This window comes from Sarcophilus harrisii, chromosome X (assembly GCF_902635505.1).
Source record: "Sarcophilus harrisii chromosome X, mSarHar1.11, whole genome shotgun sequence".
Lineage (NCBI taxonomy): Eukaryota > Metazoa > Chordata > Mammalia > Dasyuromorphia > Dasyuridae > Sarcophilus > Sarcophilus harrisii.
Genome location: NC_045432.1, coordinates 50766061 through 50785293, shown reverse-complemented (window position 1 = coordinate 50785293; position 19233 = coordinate 50766061). Strand labels below are relative to the sequence as shown.

The 19233-nt window shown below is 40.0% G+C and overlaps 1 long non-coding RNA gene across 2 annotated transcripts in view; it reads right to left on the bottom strand.

Moving 5' to 3' along the window:
• Positions 1-19233, bottom strand: part of LOC116420383 — an 84523-nt gene that overhangs the window by 17951 nt on the left and 47339 nt on the right. For both annotated transcript variants that reach the window (XR_004230663.1, XR_004230664.1), the window contains exons 4-6: positions 17937-18115; positions 16959-17033; positions 16678-16799 (exon numbers count right to left, since the gene is read on the bottom strand). This is a non-coding gene — a long non-coding RNA (uncharacterized LOC116420383). The remainder of the gene's footprint in view (positions 1-16677; positions 16800-16958; positions 17034-17936; positions 18116-19233) is intronic.

Sequence of the window (19233 nt, the reverse complement as noted above, 5' to 3'; positions counted from 1 at the left end):
TGAAAAGCTGTGTAGTTGAGTTCATGGAGAAACGGTCTTAAACACATATTAGCCATGTGATCTTGGACAAGTCACTTCATCTCTGTGTTCTAGGTTATTCTTTGAAGAATATGAGTTAAAAAGGTGTCACCCTTTACTGATTAGAAATATCTTCATAAAATGCTCTAAATCACTATTGATTTAGAGACATGCAAATTAAGACAAATCTGAGGTATCATTACACACTTCTCAGATTGGCTAAGATGACAGGAAAAGATAATGATAAATGTTGGAGGGGATGTAGGAAAACCCTAATGCACTGTTGGTGGTGTTGTGAACTGATCCAACCATCCTGGAGAACTATTTGTAACTGTGCCCAAGAGCTATCAAACTGTGCAAACCCTTTGATCCAGCAGTGTCTCTACTGGGCTTGTATCCCAAAGAGATCATTAAAATGAGAAAAGGACCCACATGTGCAAAAACATTTGTGGCAGATTTTTTAGAGTGACAAGGAACTGGAATCTGAGTAGATGCTCATCACTGGGGGAATGGCTGAATAAGTTGTGGCATATGAATGTTATGGAATATTATTGTTCTATAAGAAACGACCAGCAGGATGATTTCAGAGAGGCCTGGAGAGACTTATGTGAAGTGATGCTTAACGAAGTGAGTAGAACCAGCAGAACATTGTACACAACAGAAAGATTAAGTGATGATCAATTATGACGGACGTGGCTCTTTTCAACAATGAATTGATTCTAGGCGATTCCAATAGACTTGTGATGAAAGACAGCCATCTGCATCCAGAGGGAGAACTGTGGGGAATAAGTGTGGATTATAACATGGTATTTTCACCTTTGTTGTTATTGTTTGCTTGCTTTTTTTTTCTTTTTTTCTTTTTCCCTTTTTTATCTGATTTTGCTTGCACAGCATGATAAATGTGGAAATCTGTATAGAAGAATTACACATTTTAACCTATATTGGATTACTTGCTGTCTGGGGGAGGGGGTGAGGGGAAGGGAGGAAGAAAAATGTGGAACACGAGGTTTTGCAAAGGTGAATGTTGAAAATTATTTTTGCATGGATTTTGAAATATAAAAGCCTATTTTTTTTAAGTATCTTCATTCAGGAGTTCCCCACACCAATGAAATCACAGATCCAGGCCCTCTCCCTATCCTTATTGTACTGGATTGCTAGTGAACTTGGAAAAATGAGAGAAGAGAAAAGACTAGAAATAGAGACTGTGGCAAACGAGCTAGAGCATGGCTAAGCTCAGAGAGACTGTCAAGTAGCAACAAGGGCTGGGCCCAGCTGATGCTGCAATAGTAGGAATTCATATTGGGAAAAATAAGCTTAATCTCATTATTTTCTCTTGGGGTGGTCAGCAGTCCCATAGCAGAAACAGAGAAATTAGATGGCGAGGCTTACCTAGGGATGAGGATTCGCATCTCAAGAATGTCCAGAGACAAGGAGAGCAAGGGATTCTAGGGTAACATCTAGAAAAACTTATAGTAGAGCAGACAGTATAGAACTGAGGGACAAGAGGAATAGGTGAAGGAATGTCTCAGGACTATTTCTCTACTTCCATACCAGGATCTTCTCCTTGTGGGTCTCTCTTCCACCTGTGTGATCTCTTCCTCCCTTTGATGAGTTCCTTCTTGGAGTCTCCATCAGAAGAAGTGCTCATGTCTCCATGTTCACCTCTACCTTGGCTTGGCTCCTGATTCTGAGAACTAGTTTGCTACTTTGTCCCTTTTGCCTTCATCATCCCCCCATTTCCCCACATACATTTCAGCTTCTCTTTTCTGTATTGTCTTCCCTTGCACATGCAGCTCGAGGTTTAATAAAATGTTAGGTACGCTGTAAGCTTTAATAAATGCTTTATCTAATCTTATCTGAAGGGATGGAAAGCTGTGATAAAGGTAGAAAGAAGAATAAATGTGTAAAAGAGAATGAAAGAGGTAGAAGGGTAGGCTGGTAAAGTTGGAGAGCAGCATTTCCTGGCTCTGTATGTTGAAGAGATGAAGAGGGCCATAGCAGATCATGTCAGCATGTGCCTGAAGTGCAATGGAAGAGGAGGTTGTTAGAGGCTGAGGAACTGTGTGGCCAGGTCATTGAACCAGTCAGCACCAGGAATAATGAAGTCCCCAAGAAAGGTAGTGGAAGTGGGGTGAAGAGAAGACTAAAGTGAGTAGCTAAAGTCAGTGAGAAGTTGGGGGATAGTAACCTAGAGGTCAGTAAATAATAAAGGTATTTCAGTGAATGGCGTATTAACACATTTCATTTGAATAACAATAGATTTCATTTTTAAAACAACGGTCTCCCAAATATCAAATTATATAACATATTTAAAGGACCCTGCAAATATTAAAACTGTATAAATGTTAGCTGTCATTATTAAATATATTTTTATACAAGATAACACGTGAAGCATTGAAATAAATTCCCAATAAAAATGTCTGTGAAATAGAAATACTGAATACAGTTAACCTTTACTAATTAATTTTGACATGTTCAAAAATGATTGTGAATGGCCAGCATGTATTTTAATTTACACAATGACAAAGTAATTCCTTCTCCAAAAGGTAAATGGATACATGAAATGAAGGTACACAAAATGACCATTTTATTTTCTCAATACAGCATAATGTAACATGGTTATCAAATTTCTCAGAAAAGATTAAAAAGAAAAGAAGGAAAAGTTATCTGACAAGGCATTCAACAAAACATATTTTAATTTGCAAAGGAAAGCACTTAACCTTTGGCTGGATGGGATCCAGTAGATTTGTTCTACTTGTCACTGCAAACCATATTTAGAGATTATTTCCAATGTTAGGACTTCACCATGAGGAATTCTCATAAAAATGTTAGTTAGCTTCCTTTCGTTTGATGGTTCAGACTTGCCACCCAGCTGCGAAGTATGTGAAGCTTCCTAACTTTGCACTAGACAGTCATTCACAGAAAGGCACATAGAGCAAGGAGAATGGCTATTTAGATTTGCTCTCTTTATTAAATAACCTTTATCCTTTACATTTTTTCCTTCCCAATCCCTGTTAGTTTTTTAATTGTTCTTTTTCATTGGATTTTTGCATTTTTCAATATCTTTATTTCCAAATAGAAAGCAAAACTAATTAATCAATCAAATCTGACAGTGTATGCCCTGTCTCATATATATGATACCCCACCGCTACAAAGAAGCCCCTTCCCTTCATTCCCAAGGAGCTAGGGCCCCACCTCTGACAGGTTCCTGAATGTCCCATATTCTGCTTTGGGATGAATCTCCCCTATTAGTTTCCTGAGGGTACATTTGCCCTTACAAGGTAATCTTTCATTGTCTCCTGAGATAAGGCTGTACTAAATATGACACCATCTGTTGTCTGAAGACAAGGAGACCTGAAGCCGAACCGGCTGTGATAGCCGCGCAAAAGCTGGAATCTTCCTTTTGCCAAAACTCCTCCTCTCATCCCTAGAGAACTTTGCTCCTGCTCTTTGGGGAAAGGAGAGCTGGGAAGAAGAAGAGATCAGGGCCTCGCCTAGAGAAGGAAAACTAGCAGATCCTCCTGGATCAATCAAGACAGCTCCTTATTTCAAGAAAGTGGGAGCCTACCATAACCAGCACAGATATGCCTTAAGAATATAAAAGTGAGATATTTGTTTAAAAGGCCGGATTAGCACAGCGTCTGGCACACAGTAGGTGCTATATGAATGCTCATTGTCTTCCCTTTCCCCTTCTCACTGCAGGGGTGAAGCCATCTGGCTATTCCTGAGCTGGCTGGGGATAAAAGGCCTTGGAAACTTGAGACTTCTGCCAGAGCAACAGCTCCCTCGGAGCCATTGGGGATTGGTTCACCTAACCTTATCCAAATCCGGCCAGCCTGACTTTTTCTCTCATCTGGTCTGTATTGTGAACCATATTGACCTTTGATTTCCTCACACCACCTCCTGTTTACATGTAATAATAGCAAGGTTTAGCAAGGTGCCTCATACTTTGGGACCTTGAATTTCAGACCCTGCTTCTCACTCCCCTCCTACTGCTATAAATCTTTCTGACCTCTTTCCTGGCTCTGTGCCACACAGTCAGTTCTGAGCCTCCTTGGCTGCTGGCTTATTTCACGAACCCACACCACTGTTCTGTTGGGGAGAGAACTGAGCCAAGTACCGTGTTGGTACAGCACACATACCGTGTTGGATTTTAAAGACCGAAGTGTTTTCAAATTCAATTCAACAAACACTTATTAAATGCCTTCTATGTGCAATGTACGGGGTGAAGCTCCAAGAAAACAAATCCCAAATCATTCCTGCCCTCCATGAAGTTACTTTCTGCTGGAGGGGAAAATACATATCAAAGTAATTAGTAGTATTACTATATTACTAGTGTGAGATGAGTTGATCAACTGAAATCCTTGATCAACCAACCAGATGAGTTTATAGTGTGAATAAACCTTTGGGAGCTGGAAGGTGTTTTCCTCAGCATAATAATAGTAGTAGTACTCGTACCCGTAGTTATAGTAATAACATTTATATAACACTTAAAATATGGCAGGGACTATGCTAAGCTCTATACAATTACTATCTCCTTTGAGTTTAATAACAATAATAACTAACATTTAGATAGCATTTAATATGTGCCAGTCACTTTACTAAACTCTTTATAATTATCTCCTTTTGTCTTAATAACAATATTATGATTTTATCTAACATTCATATAGTGTTCTTGGCATTTTACAAACATTATGTCATTGGAATTTCACAATCCTGGGATGCTCTCAAGGTCTTCCAAAGAACTTTGGAATCGATCGTGAGACAGGGGAGACACTGGCCCAGGACTAATCAGCATGGCATGCCCATATCAAAGAAGGTACTGTGCTCTATGAGCAAAGCAGAATTGCAGTAGCTCAAAAGAAATGTGAGATGTGCCAAGTTAGAGACAGCTCCACTCCAAATGTTCTTGTGGACCATTTGTGCGTGACCCATAGCAGAGCATTCTGAGCTTGTATTGGTCTGATCAGCCAGTCAGACACACCGCACCTTGACCCCAACACAGTGATGTCATTTTTGGCCCTCTTCATGTATGAAGGACAAAAACTAACTGAGAGTATAAACTGACAACAGAAACATTTCAGCTTAGCCTTGAAGCACTGTGCCTGGCTTTTATTGGCTGACTGGGGTGCCACATTATTGGCTCAAATAAAGGACTGTCTGATCTTATTTTATTCTAGTGGGCCCCAGGCCACTCTACAGTAGCTTTGCCATGTTCCCCCCTAGACTCAGGTATTCTTCCTTCTGCAGAAGGCCTCTCTGAGGGCAGAGGCTGTTTTACTTGCTTATATTTGTATTCCCAGAGCTTAGCACAGTACCTGGCACATAGTAAGCATTCAAAAAATCCTCTGTCTTTCTACCATGCTTAGCTATGTAAGATGATACACTGAGGTGTGGAAAGTAAGTATGAAAACTTCCATTTTTCTTCATTTTTATCTTTAAAAAAATAAGTTTGACTACTACATATGTACTGAAACTAGCCCCCTTTCTTTGGGCCACAAGTCAGATGGTCACGTGTCACATATGGTAAGATGACCTGAGGGAATACTGAGAGTTCTGTGGTACCCTGCAATTGACAGGCACTTCCATTCAGTTTCAGTGTCTTGTGTGTGTTCAGATAAGTAGCTTTATGGATTATATTACCTAGGCTTAATTAAACTAGCCTTCATAAAATGGAAAAAATCCCTGTAAAGAAGTCACAGATTGAAAATAATACCAATAGAGTTGAGCACAAGCAAACAAGAAAATGGCATAGCTTATGATTCCTAATAGAAGCTCTTTATCAGCCACATAATGAGGGGGAAAACAACGACAATCTAATCAAATCTGATGAGACATCAGCCGGAAAAATTCAAAATTATCTAGAAGATTAGATGAAATATGTATTTACACTCACTATTAGCAATGAACCTTATCCTAAGTATATACTGTGTCTTGAGATAATAGCTGATGATAGTATGAAGCATCAAGACAAGCAAGACATTTAAAAGCCAAGCTGTTGTTGCCAAAAATGATGTAAGTATATCATCTATAAAAACTGTCATAACTGAACACTTAAAAAAAAACCTTGGAAGCAGAAATTTCTAACCTGTTTCAAAATTTTCCATTTTTTCTGTGGGTTTTAAACTTGTTGGTTAAAAATATAAAATGTAATGCCTTCCGATTATTTTGGCTGATTGACGACAAGGAAGATGGAAGTTCACTAGCTGATTTTCAATGAGAAATGCTTGCATCATTGGAGGATAGGATTGAAAAATGAGGATCATGATTTAGTCAGTGCAGCCAATGATGCACTTCTCCCAGTGGGATTTACACATCTTCACAAAGTGTCTTTTTTTTAGCTCTGACAACTATTAAAACCAAGAATCAAAATAAAATGAACTTTGAACTGCTAAATCACGAAGGGTCTAACCAAGGTTTTCAAGAATAATGAAGCATATTTAATCACAATACATCATTACAATATCATTAATAATAGTTTGAGAAAAAGCAGAAAAGGGCTTTGAAGGTTAATGAACATACAATTATTTTGACAATCCTGTTTATTTAAGCTCATTCTCTGGAGTTTTTGTGTATATTTTATAATGGATATTAGATTATAAATTCTTTGAGGGCAGGAACTGTCTTTTGTCTCCTATTGTATTCTCAGAGCTTAGCACAGTACCTGGCAAAGAGTAAGAACTTAATCAATCTTTAATGATTGATTAATAATAGCTAATATTCATATAGTGTCTGCAATGCAACCCTAAGTAAGTGTGAACTTAAGAGTCTTCCTGACTTCAGGTCCAGTATTCTTACCCTATGAACCCACTGGCTATCCTGTCATCGAACATGATCTTTTGTAGGGTAGTAAATGTATACAATGAATATTACGGGGAGAAGGGTCAGGCTCGCCATCGGGGATTCCGATCCACTGGGCATGCACAAGGAGCCTCTTCCTGATGCTAACCAACATGAGGAATCTGAGGAGCCTGCTTCTATAAGTGCATGATGCTATGTAATAAAGGGGCTATGCCCTCAATCCGAAACACATGCGGGCTTCTGTGACTGTTCTATGAACATATGGTGCCTCTTGTTTCTTTGCTTCTTTGCATTTGTTGCTTCTTGCTCTTAAGGGAAAGAGAATCAAGACAGAGAGGACCAGACTATGATCCTGTGAGCCCAGAAAACTCAAAAAAGCCACCAGAGCTTCAGTGACAGGAGTCTAAGGTAGAAATACTGTTGCTGTCACAACTGAACCAGTGCAGACCAGAGGACCATCCCCTTGTCAAGTAGCTATGCCATACCAAGCATGGCAGGCTGTATCTTCCCCCTAATCTTCACCCAGGGACACCATTAGGGTGAACAGGGTGAGCCAAAAGTTTAATTTTTGTTCTTTACTTCTTGCCAGATTTTTCAGGAAATTGTTGTTGTTCAATCGTGACCGATTCTTCATGACCCCATTTGGGATTTTCTTGGCAAAGATACTGGAGCGGTTTGCCATTTCCTTCTCCAGCTCATTTGATAGATGAAGAAACTCAGGCAAACAGAGTTAAGTGACTTGCCCAAGAGCTAGTAAGTGTCTGGGAACATGACTCTTCCTAACCTCAGTCCTGCTGTGCTATCCACTGCATCTAGTTGAAGTTGATCTGCCTTCTGAATTAGGAAAAGGTGAATAAGCAAAAAGTTGAGCTATTCTTTCAATTTGCTTTTACAAGTCAGGAAAGGGGAGACTTTCCAGATAAGAGTCTTATCTTCTTCATCAATGATATTGAGGAGATATCAATAATTTAACTGATATTGGGAAAAGAATCACTGACAATTGATAATGGAGGAACACATTGGATAAGGGCTCGGAGTAATTGTTTTAAAAGCATCCTACTGTCCCTTAAAGGTACTCCTAGAATCATTAGGGGAAGACAAGACCAATCATGCTCTGGGAACTGGTATAGGTTGGGAAAGCAAGTTATGTGTCTTGTGATATATATGCAGATATACATATGTGAATATGTAGTTTATGCATGTGATCACATGTATATATTAAGGTTTATATAGGGGGTGTGTGCATACATACATACACACACACACATACATATAGGACCAGAGTCCTAAAAGCCTGGAACTGAAATAGTTTGGGTGGTCATTAAGAGTTGAACCCAGTCAGTAATAGCACCAAGAAATGTCCAATAGGAACTAATCAGCCACCAGGCAACCAAGGTAATTCTCAGTGGGACTGGGTGCCCAGCAGGACCCAAGAGAACAACAAATCTAACAAAGACAGCACAAGAGCAGTAGAGTAGTGAAACACAAAAACCCAGTGGTGTAGGATGTTGTGGGCTCCAATGAATCAGAGGTGTGATTTTTCCTTCAAACACATTTTCCAGCCACAGCCCACATGAGACTGGCCTCCTTGTGTGTGATCCCTATGCTAGGTCATCCTCTCCATCGATGGAAAGAATATTTATGGGAGAGAATATCCAGGTTTATAGGACAAATGTTCTATTACAATCTTTCTTGCTAGACTATTTTATTAAATGCCTTTGCTTTGGGAAAAAAAAAAAGAAAACACCTGACAAGTAGAGACTGGCTTCTAGTTTTTGGTGAGTAAAGCTATGTCCAAGATGACTGAGTTCCTGACCAGCAGGGACTCAGGAAGATAAATTCTTGTCAGAGGAGTCTCCCCTTTCTGATATCTGTGAAATCAAACTGACAGCTCAGTATTTTGCATATTCACCTTTCCCCATTCAGAAGAGAGACCAGCCTGAAGATGAATAGACCCGAATGAAAGGAGTCTAGTGGCTGCCATGGGAGTCCCATAGGCTTGCTTGCAGTTATTATAGTGGACTTCTGCCCAAGAGAAAGCACCAACTGGAGCATTAATAGATTTCCTGTAGAAATACATGGCAGACTAAGACAATTTAAAAAGACTCTTGATGGAAACTGCTATCCACCTCCAGAGAAAGAACTACGGAGTCTGAATGCAGATCAAAGCACGCAATTTTCACTTTTTTGTTTTTTCTTTCTCATGGGTTTTCCCTTTTGTTTCTATTCTTCTTTCACAGGATAACTAATGTGGAAATGTTCAATATGATGGTACATGTATATATAACCCATATCAGATTGTTTGCTATCTCAGGAAGAAGAAGGGAAGGGAGAGATGGAGAAAAAAATGGAAATCAAAATCCTATCAAAGTAAATGCTGAAAACCACATATTTACATGCAATTGGAAAATAAAATACTATTAAATGGGGAAAAAAGAAATAAACATGGCAGAAACAGACATGTGCATTTCCACTTGGCTAGAGAAGAGAGTTGACAGATAATATTTATGAAACCCAAACTCTTATCCGAAAGAAGGAGGATTTCAAATTACCTCGGCAACATGATTTAAAAATCTAGCATTTTAGACAGAAAAGAGCCATTTTCTGAACAGCACCAGCCTTGGTGACTGCCGCATGAATGACCTCAAGTTTGTGAGTTCCTAAGTCCAAGAGTTGAGCCATTGGAAATTCTAGATAAAGAAGAGGATTGTCCACATGGCCTCTGCAGCTGAAGGACTAAAGTCACATCAAGGGGATGGGAAAGAGATCTGGACTTGACCATCCCCCACTATCATGCCATTATTTGAATAACAGTGATCCCATGGGAAGGGATTTGTTCAACAGCTCCCCAAATGCCCTTACCTTCAAAACCACTGAATAGTACTATGATCCTAGGAGGGACTGCACTAAAACTCTGTGGAAGCAAGAGATTCACTTTAAACTGTGAAAAGGATTCCCCAACAGCAGCCCTAAAACTAGTTTTATCCCACTGGAAACTTATGGGCTCTATGTGTGCTCTACACAGTTCTGTATTTCTTAATGGGCTCCTAGGGGCACTTTGCATCTTTTGCAGTTTCTGTAGAATGAAATACAGGTGCCCCATATTGTTACCTCATATTGTTCTGGGCACATAATAGGCACTTTATAAATGCTTACTGATTGACTGATGAAATGATTCATTATAAGGGAGCACAGGACTCTTTTACTAAGATTTGGGAAAATCTAGATACAAATGATATCTAAATTTTATTTTAGAGAGTATCCTGTAGCAATTCTGAGTGGCCACAGCAAGGCAACAGAGAAAAAATGTTCCCTCTTGCATTGTCCCACCAAGGGGTGCCCTCAGTCTGCGTGAGTCCAGAGGCACTACAAAGCTCTAGGTAATGGTTACAAAAAATAGGACATGAAAAGGCCAAAAGAGAGATCAAAGTGTTCTGGGAATATGTGAGGAGGAAAAGATTGTTAATGGGAGGAGGAAAGGTGTTTATAGAAGGCTCTACAACAAGTGTAGCAATGGGAGCTAAGCCTTGAAGAAAAATAAAGAATCTGAAAGGCAGAGGCCAAGAGGAAATGCAATTCAAACATAGTGATAGAGCTGTGTGAATACAAAAGAGACAAACATGGCTTGGTGAATTTGGGGAAAAGCATGAATGAAGAGTTAATGAAAAGTAGGTGTGAGGCAGGTTGTGGGATGCTTTAAATGCCAAGCTGAGGAGTGTGTATTTTACCTCCGAGCAGAGGTTCTTAATCTTTGCTTTCCAAAGGCTGCATGAATAGATTTCAGGAGATCTAAGACCTTGAATGGGGAAAAAATTACATATTTGTTTTCACTCATTTCTGACTGATATTTAGCATTTCCTTCCATCTGAATCTAGGCAATATTCTAAGAAGGTGTCCTTGCCACCAGAAATGTTTAAAAAGCCCTGTCTTCACGGCAGGGAGGGGAAATGTTGAAAGTTTTTTGAATTACAGAGCACCAAGGTCAAACTGTTGCTTTAGTATATTTTTTGGCCACCATGTAGAGAATAGCTTGGAGAGGAGAGAGACTGGAGAAAGAACAACTTGTTATGAGAAGAATATGTAATAATTTGTGTGAATTGTGATGAAGGTCTGGGGAAAGGTAGTGGTTGTGGGAGTGGCAAGAAGAGAATGAATGTTAGTGATGTTGTGGAGGTAAAATCAGCAAAACTTGTGGTCAGGGGGATTAAGTATACATTGCTATCCTCAAAACTGCAGAGATAAAAAAGCCTGGCCATTTCCCCTAAGATCTGAAATCATCCTCTGTAGTAAAGAAAATGCCTACAGTATGCACAAAGCTGTAACTAAGAACTTTTTCACCCAGGGCAAAAAGCAGATCAGGAGCAGGAAACAGGGTAACAGTCGTCATACAGAGAACAATCCTACCAAGTGGGAGCCTTATGTCCATGGGGGTTGGGGGTAATGTGGTAGGCCTGGAGCATGTATCCTATTGCACATCCCACTGGTTTAGGGCAATGAAGGAACACAGGGAAGGATACGGGCTCCCAAGAGGGAAGCGCCACCCACTGGACGTCAGCACCCTAGGCCAAAGCCCCATTCACTCTGTGTCAGTTATGGGTATGAGTATGCACACTACCACAAAACACTCTATTTTGTGACTTTTGGTGCTATCTTGTGTTGTAATCTCAAAACTCAATACTTCCTTGTTGCCATAGTTATAGAATCTGATTAGAGTTCAGCAGCTATAGGCTGTTCTAACCTGGATCTCAGCCAGCATTATCCTTTGTTCGGGGTACAGGACAAGGATAATGGGAGCAAAACAGTCAGTCCCCTTCCCCCCCACCTCTCTCTCCCAGGAGGAAAGAACCTTAGAATTACTAGTCAAAGTTAGACCACATGTTGACTTCACAACTGGCACCAATAAAACCCTACTGCTATATCCCAGGGTGTTAAGTAGTTGATATGAGCAACTCACCATCTTCATCCGGGGCCATATGTGCAGAGTGCACTCCCACCCCTAATGACAGTCCATTGGACCAGCAAGTTCTGATTACTATGACAGCTGCATCTTTATGTATCAATTGGTTTCACGAACACAACAGCTAAGGATTCCTGAAGCCTCTCCAATATGTGGGTGGCTACCCAACATTCTGTTTCAGAAATCTTAAGGGTTCTTGTATGTAGTTTTCAAGAGAGGTTCTTGTTCTATGCAGATCTCTTTAGGTCTGCAGACCCCTTTCCTTAATGAGACAGAATCTCCATCTACAACTTTATATAATTCATTAATTCTGGACTCCACCTTGGCCTCTAAATGAGAACACAGGGTTATTGTTAACCTTTATGAGCCATCTTAAATATACAGTGTTTTCAAAGTTGTGGCAAAATTAGTTTTTCCAAGGATTCGATAAATTCGAGCATGGATTTCTAATGGTTTTGTGTATTAGGGAGAATCCCATCTTTAAAATGCATCAGAGGGTTTTCTATAATTTTTCAATTAACATGTTCATTTTCTCATCTAATTTTCTGGACAACAAGGTAGAGAACTGGCATTAGACTTTTTCAGAGCATCATATGTATGCACATAACCCATATTGATGAAGTATCTAGGAATTTTAGGAATCATTAACAGTGTTTATTTGGGCTGCCATTATAAAATGTATTCCTCTATCACTGATGCCTCATCACAGGCAGGTGACCCCAAGTTTTCTACAGGTCTTACTACTCTGGGAAGGTTCCAGTCTACACTGGAGAAAGCAGTGCCCTCACTGGTAAAAACCAGGCATCCTTGAAGTCCTGAAGTCTATTTATTCATAATAATTATTATGGCACATCGCTGAAGGAAGCTCATACTTTAAACACTTCAACAATATGTAGTTCCGTTAACTCTCCACAATGATACAGACTATACCCAAGCCCTCTATGATTTCACAGATGTCTTCACAGACAGACTTTGTAGAAGGTCTTCATATATAGTCTATTGTGGCTATAAAAACCATCACCTTGTAGGCAGCTTAATAATAAACTTCTTTGACTGGGACTCAGACATAACATGTATAGTCTGACACTAGGGGTCTTTTTGCTAAAGCCTCGTCTAGAGCTAGACCAAGCTTTTTCGGCTTGGTAGAACTTGGCAGGAGAAAGTTTATGCCATACAAAAATATAACTTCCTGCCCATCCTTATAATCTGGCAACTTTCTGGCTGCTCTCCCTCCTTTCTCAATGACTTTGAAATCTTCTCAGGGGATTCCTCTCACTTCTGCCTTTTATCCTCAGAGATTTTTCACTCTGTTTTACTTCAGCAGCCCACCAGGAGGTAATAGGTCAGATCTCCCCATCATCCCAAACAACACCTCTAAAATCCTGAACAGCAAGCTGTTGTTCCACCTCTGCTGGCCCTTTACTCCTCCCCAAAACTGTTGTTCACTATCTGACTTCTTGAATCTTCCCTGTTTCATCTTTGATTTTTTATCCACAATGCCCAACACATTCTTAACGCTCCTTGACTTGTTGATTCTCCATTGTCCCTTCTCTACCAGTCCCATTCTGTAGCTTCACTTCCCTACACATTTTTGACACTGTGGTCAGTCGTGTTAATAATGCTCTTTTCTTATCCTTCAGTCTTTTGCATACTTGACTTTCTGGCATTCTCTCTCTGCTAATTCTTCATCCTGAACCCTGCATAATTCCACCATTTACTGCCTCCTATCAGAGAGGCACAAATGAAACCATGTTTCTCCCCAAACCTACCTTTCCTTTTCATGTCTCCATTTCTATTGATACTACCACCATCCTCCTGGCTTTTGTTGTTGTTGAGTCATTTTTCAGTTATATATAACTCTCTGTGCCCCTACTTTTTCTAAAAAACAGACCACCTACTACAGTAAGCTGAGAAGAGTGGGCATTTCCCAGGTATGCTCTTAGAGAAAAATAAGCAGAATCGCTAGAAAGAAAGAGACTGTCTCCTGCCAACCAAGTGGGCTTCAGGCTTCAGTGATAATCAGGAGCTGGCAGACCAGGAGTAATTTCACAATGGCAGAAAGCAAACCAAGGTGGCCTCAGAAAGTCAAAGACTTATCTTTGACCAAGGAGGTCAAAAAGAGAATGAAAAGTTTTGTGAAACTTTTTATTAAGTGACAAAGAACTAGAAGCAAAGTAGATAGACAGCAGCTATGGGATGGCTAAATAAATTATGGTATGTGAATGTAATGGAACATTACTATACTATAAGATGTGGTATATGTGAACTGTATGAATGTGGTAAATACAGAGAATCATGGGAAGATTTTCTGTGAACTAATGCTTTATGAATAGTGAGCTCTTAATAAAGCTTTATTCATTCATTCAAGAAAGAAGAAGCAGGAAAGCAATATAAACAAGGACCATTTAACCATTTAAATAGAAAGATTAAGAAAAGCAAAGAAAAATTTGAGCAGTATAAGTAAAATGACCAAATCTGGCCTAGAAGAAGAAATGAGAAAATCTACATCCCTTCCTGTTTTGCAGAGGAGGGAGACTCTGGGTAGGGATCCCGACATCTATTGCCAGCCTTGTTTGTTCTGCTGAATTAATTTTTTTCCTCTGCTTTTTTATGCTTTTGTTATAAAGGATGGTTCTCTGTGCAGGGCAGGCATGATTTTGGAAATGAAAGTGATGTCAAAGCGAAAAGAATCAATTTTAAGAGGAAAAATTGCTTCTTCCCAAAGACTTTCCTGCTGTTGTGTTCATAGCCTTGATTAATTGGGGAAATGTTGGTTAGGGGCCCTGAAATAGGAGAATGATTATTGAACTGAATGGGCTTCCTGCTTTGGTTCCAGAATAAGATCTCCCTTGAATAGCATACAGAGATTTGGGATTCTTTCTAATTAGAGCACATGGAATTGGGGACGCAATGGAATTAGGTCTCACCTATTTCCTTTCCTCTCCTTGAATTTGCTAAACTTTACAACTAAACGATTTTGCTGCTTCCTGGAAAGCAAATAGCCACGAAGGAAGGGAAGGTAGGGAAGAAAGGAACACAATTGGGTGGGGTTGGGAATTTGAAACTTGGCACGATTTTTCTAGGTTTTCTCTCTCAATTTGCATCAGTTCCTTTTGGTCCTGATGTTATCTCAGTTTTCCCAGGACAGAGAAAAACCCCACAAAACTTGCACAGAGCATTCACCTACGTGCCTCAACTGAATCCGCACTGAGACTGCAAATGATTTAGTCAGGCTTAGGGCTAGGCGAGGCAATGTGGAATGGGACAAAGACCGAAAAATCGGGAGTCATAAGGCCTGGGTTCAAAATCTGAGCTCTGTCACGTCCCACTAGTGTGACCTTGAACAAATAATTTCCTTTCTCTGGGCTTCAGGTTTTTTCATCTATAAAATGAAAGGCTTGGACTATATGACCTTGAAGGTCCCCTCCAATTCCATATTTATAGGGTGATTCTATGGGTAAATGAAGCAGTCATTTTGGGTACAGAAATGTCTTGTCCTGCATCTGACCAAGGATCCTGAGGAAACTCCACTCCCACTCCCCCACCTGTCCAGCAAAACTTAAATGAAGGGAAGAGATGAATGTGCCTATCTTCAATGATTTCCATAAACAAAATCAACCTTCAGCAGAATGTTTCCAGCCCCCACGGTTCAGCTCCTGTTTCAGAGGCCTATTTTCATAGGCTTCAAGGTTCAATTCTTCTTGAAGCTAGATAGATACCTTTCCTGATTCTCAGAATTTCTGGTTCTCTCTCCTTCCTTAAAGAATTTTGGATTTGCATATCTGTTTAAATGTTATATGATTCAGTGGAGTATAAGTTCCTTGAGGGCAGGAGTTATTTCATTTTTATCTTGGAATCTCCAATGCCTGGCACAGTAGTTAGTTAAGAGGTTCTTACTGAATTGAATTGATTTATTCGTGTTTATTTTCTTTTATTTGGCTAAAACAGTCGGCCAGTACTGATTCATTAATCCCAGAAACACAGACTCTGTGGAGGATCAGAAGTGTTCTTAGAAGTCCTGCAGTTTAACTCTACACCCCTCCGGAAGCATCAGTACCTTCTAGAACATCCCAAACACATGGTCAGTCAGTTTCTACTTGAACACTATTGGTAACAAGCAGCCCAACCCATTGCCAGACAGTTCTAATTGTTAGAAAGCTCTTCCTTTGAATTTAGCTAAAATCTACCTCCCCATCAGTCCTATTTCTGCCTCTGGGTATAAGCAGAATACATTTAGTTCCTCTTCTCCTTCAAATAGTCAGTCAATAAACATTTAGGCTCCTACTATGTGCCAGGCACTGTGCAAAATCCTGGGCTTAAAAAAAGGCAAAAGGTAGTCCCTGTTCTCGAGGAGCTTACAATCTAATGGGGAGACAACAACCAAAGAAATATATACAGACAAGCTATATACAGAATAAAAAGTAATAATTAAGAGGGGGAAGGCACTAAAATTGAGAGGAGTTGCGAAAGGTTCTCTATAGAAAATGGGATTTTTATTGGGACTTGAAGTAAGCCAAGGAAGCCAGCAGATGGAGATGAGGGGGAAGAGCATTCCAAGCATGGATACAACCAGAGAAAATGATCAGAGCTGAGAGATGAAGTGCCTTGTGTGTTGAAAAAAGATTTGAATACAAATCTTTGAAGACAATTATCACGACCCCAAAGTCTTCTTCCAGGCTAAATACCTCCACTTCCTTCATCTGGATCTTACATGACCATGGTTTTCAATCCCATAATAAAAACAATAACAATAGATAATATTTACATAGCACTTTAAGGTTAGCAGAAAAATTTACCAAAATTGTCACAATAGAACCTTTCAACTACCTTGTGAGATTGGGACTACTGATAGTATCATTCTCATGTTACACTTGAGGAAACTGAGTCTCAAAGTGACTTACCCATGATCACCATAGTAGATGAAGTAGGATCTGAAAGTAGGTCTCTCCTTAGACCACACTGTCGCTCAATCTCTCACCATCCCGGATTGCAGTGAGTTCAAAATACTAGAGAACTATATTTCCTTCAAATCAACGAACAGACAACAAAGGAGAAAGAGAAATCAAGTCATTTCTGAGATATCAAAAGGCATGAGCTATGTCATGGCTAGAAAAAAGAAAAGGTGATGAGCTACATAGAGGCCAGAGGTAAGAGCAGCCTTGTTAAATATTGATGAACTCACCGGTGGTTCACATGGTTGTGGTCTAATGGATACTGTGGACTCAGATGCCTCCAGGCCTCTCTTTATGAAGTTCCTCTATGGATGTTCAAGATCAAAAACTATTAAAACTCAGTTGTCACTGGTATATCAGTCCAGTATGTTGGGGAACTGATTTCAAAGCTGTGCCCACCCCACCCTTTACTGAAGTCTAGAATTTTATGTGCCAAAGTGGTATCAAAATGCTGACTCCAAAGAATGAAATAGCAGAAAGAAACCATAAGCTTATAATCAGAAGACCTAGGTTTCTTTTAATAACTAGTTTGGCATCCACAAGGAAGTGATTTTGTCTCCCTGAGCCTCCATTTCCTCAATTATAAAATAAAGGTTTTGTACTAGATGAGCTAGCCAAGCTAGTGGCCAATGTAGCACTTGTTAGAAACAGAGTCTGGGTTTGAATTTTAACTTTGCTACTTACTACCCTTGGGCAAGTTCCTGCAGGATTCAGTATTTCAATTTCTTTTTATACAAAACATATAGCCTTATACAAAAACGTATAGCCTTATAAGTTCCTTGAGGGAAGGGTCTCAGTTTGGTTTTATCTTCGTATCTTGAGTGCCTGGCATATAGTAGGAATTTAAGAAATTTTTTTTATTTGAAATGAATTGAATAAAAAGTAGAGTTGGACTAGACAATTTTGGGGGGCCCTTTCAACTCTAAATCTTACAGTCTATGATCCTAGGACCTTGTAGTTCTACTATTCTGAGTCAATAAAAATAATAAGTGGGAGATAGTGAATGAGAAAAAGATTTTTATACCAAGTAAACAGCTATACTCAGAACCAATTGAGATCAAAAGCCTTTGGGGAGGACCAGCTTACCCAACAAAAAAATGGCATGAGAGCCAGGCATATTCAGGGGCCCAAGGTCATAGGGTAAAGCCCCATTTGGAGCAGATAATGATACCATATAAAAAGGTACAAAAGGTAGGGCTGTCACTTACCATGTGCTCTCTGATAAAGATGACTCTCCAGACTGAGCCATTGAGCCAATGAGCCGATTGAGTAGGATGGATGTTGAGTTGTTTTTCTAGCTGGGGAAACAATATGTACTGATTCCTGCAGCCATGCTCTTTTGCCTTCTCTCCCCTGGGAGCTCATAGGATGGAGTTAAGAGCACAGTCTGTGACCACAGAACAGAAAGAAACAACTTTAATCTATGCAGGGATGGAGCTGATAGAGGTCTAACTTTGCCCCTGCCTTCCAACCCACAACCCTGTTCTTCATTCTCACTGTGTCCTTCTTTCCCTCTATCCCTTGTTTATTTTCCAGACCATCACCCCATACTTCCCCCCTTGCCTAGTTAAGGGTTCTCTTCCTGACTTCCTTAGAGTCTTAGCTCAAATTCCATGTTTTGCAGAAGACCTTTCCGTCCCTCTGCTGCTTACTCGTGCCTTAGGCTCTGAAATGACCTACCATCTTCTCAATATATTTGCTCAATACACAGGCATTAAAACATGAGCTCCCCAAGGGCAACAAGCTAGCCCCTTCCTTTGGATTTCTAGTGCTTAGCACACTAGCTGCTGCTTAATCAAAACTTTGTTGACCGAATGACTAAGGGTTGCATAGCACCAGGCTCTGACTAAGAGGTAGCAATGGGGACTTCTTAGTCTTAAGCCACATTGGCAAGGGCAGTAAACTCCAAGGCATTTGCATAAAGAGAAACAGAATGCAGAAACCTACTAGGTGAATAATGCTAGAATCATTATTCTTACCATTTGAAAGGTATTACTATGTTTATATAGCAGTGGCATATCATAGAGGCTGAAGTGCTGGATGTAACATCACAAAAACCTGAGTTCAAATCTTCCCTCTGCCTCACACTAATCGAGGGATTCTGAAAATTATCACTTTACCTCTCAGTCTCAGGAAGCTCCCCTAGATTTCTCAACTAAGTTCTAGACAAGTTACTGCCCTAGGCTGGTGGAAGGAGCTCCAACTTGATGAAATCAGTAAACCTTTAATGTACTCACATGTATATATTTTTATTTGGACATAAAGGCCTTTGGTTTCTGGAAATTTATAACACTTCTGGAAAGATCACTTAGTCATACTGGGACAATTCGATTTGGGTAAGTTGGAAAGGGGTGCAACCACCCCATTCTCCAGATCTACCCCTCTCCCAATTCTCCAAATCCCATTCAACTATTTGATCCTCACTCCTGGCCAAGTATGGAAGCAGATTTTTCAGGACCTAAAACAAAGATGCCTATTTTGTCCAACTGTGACCTCTGAGCAGTC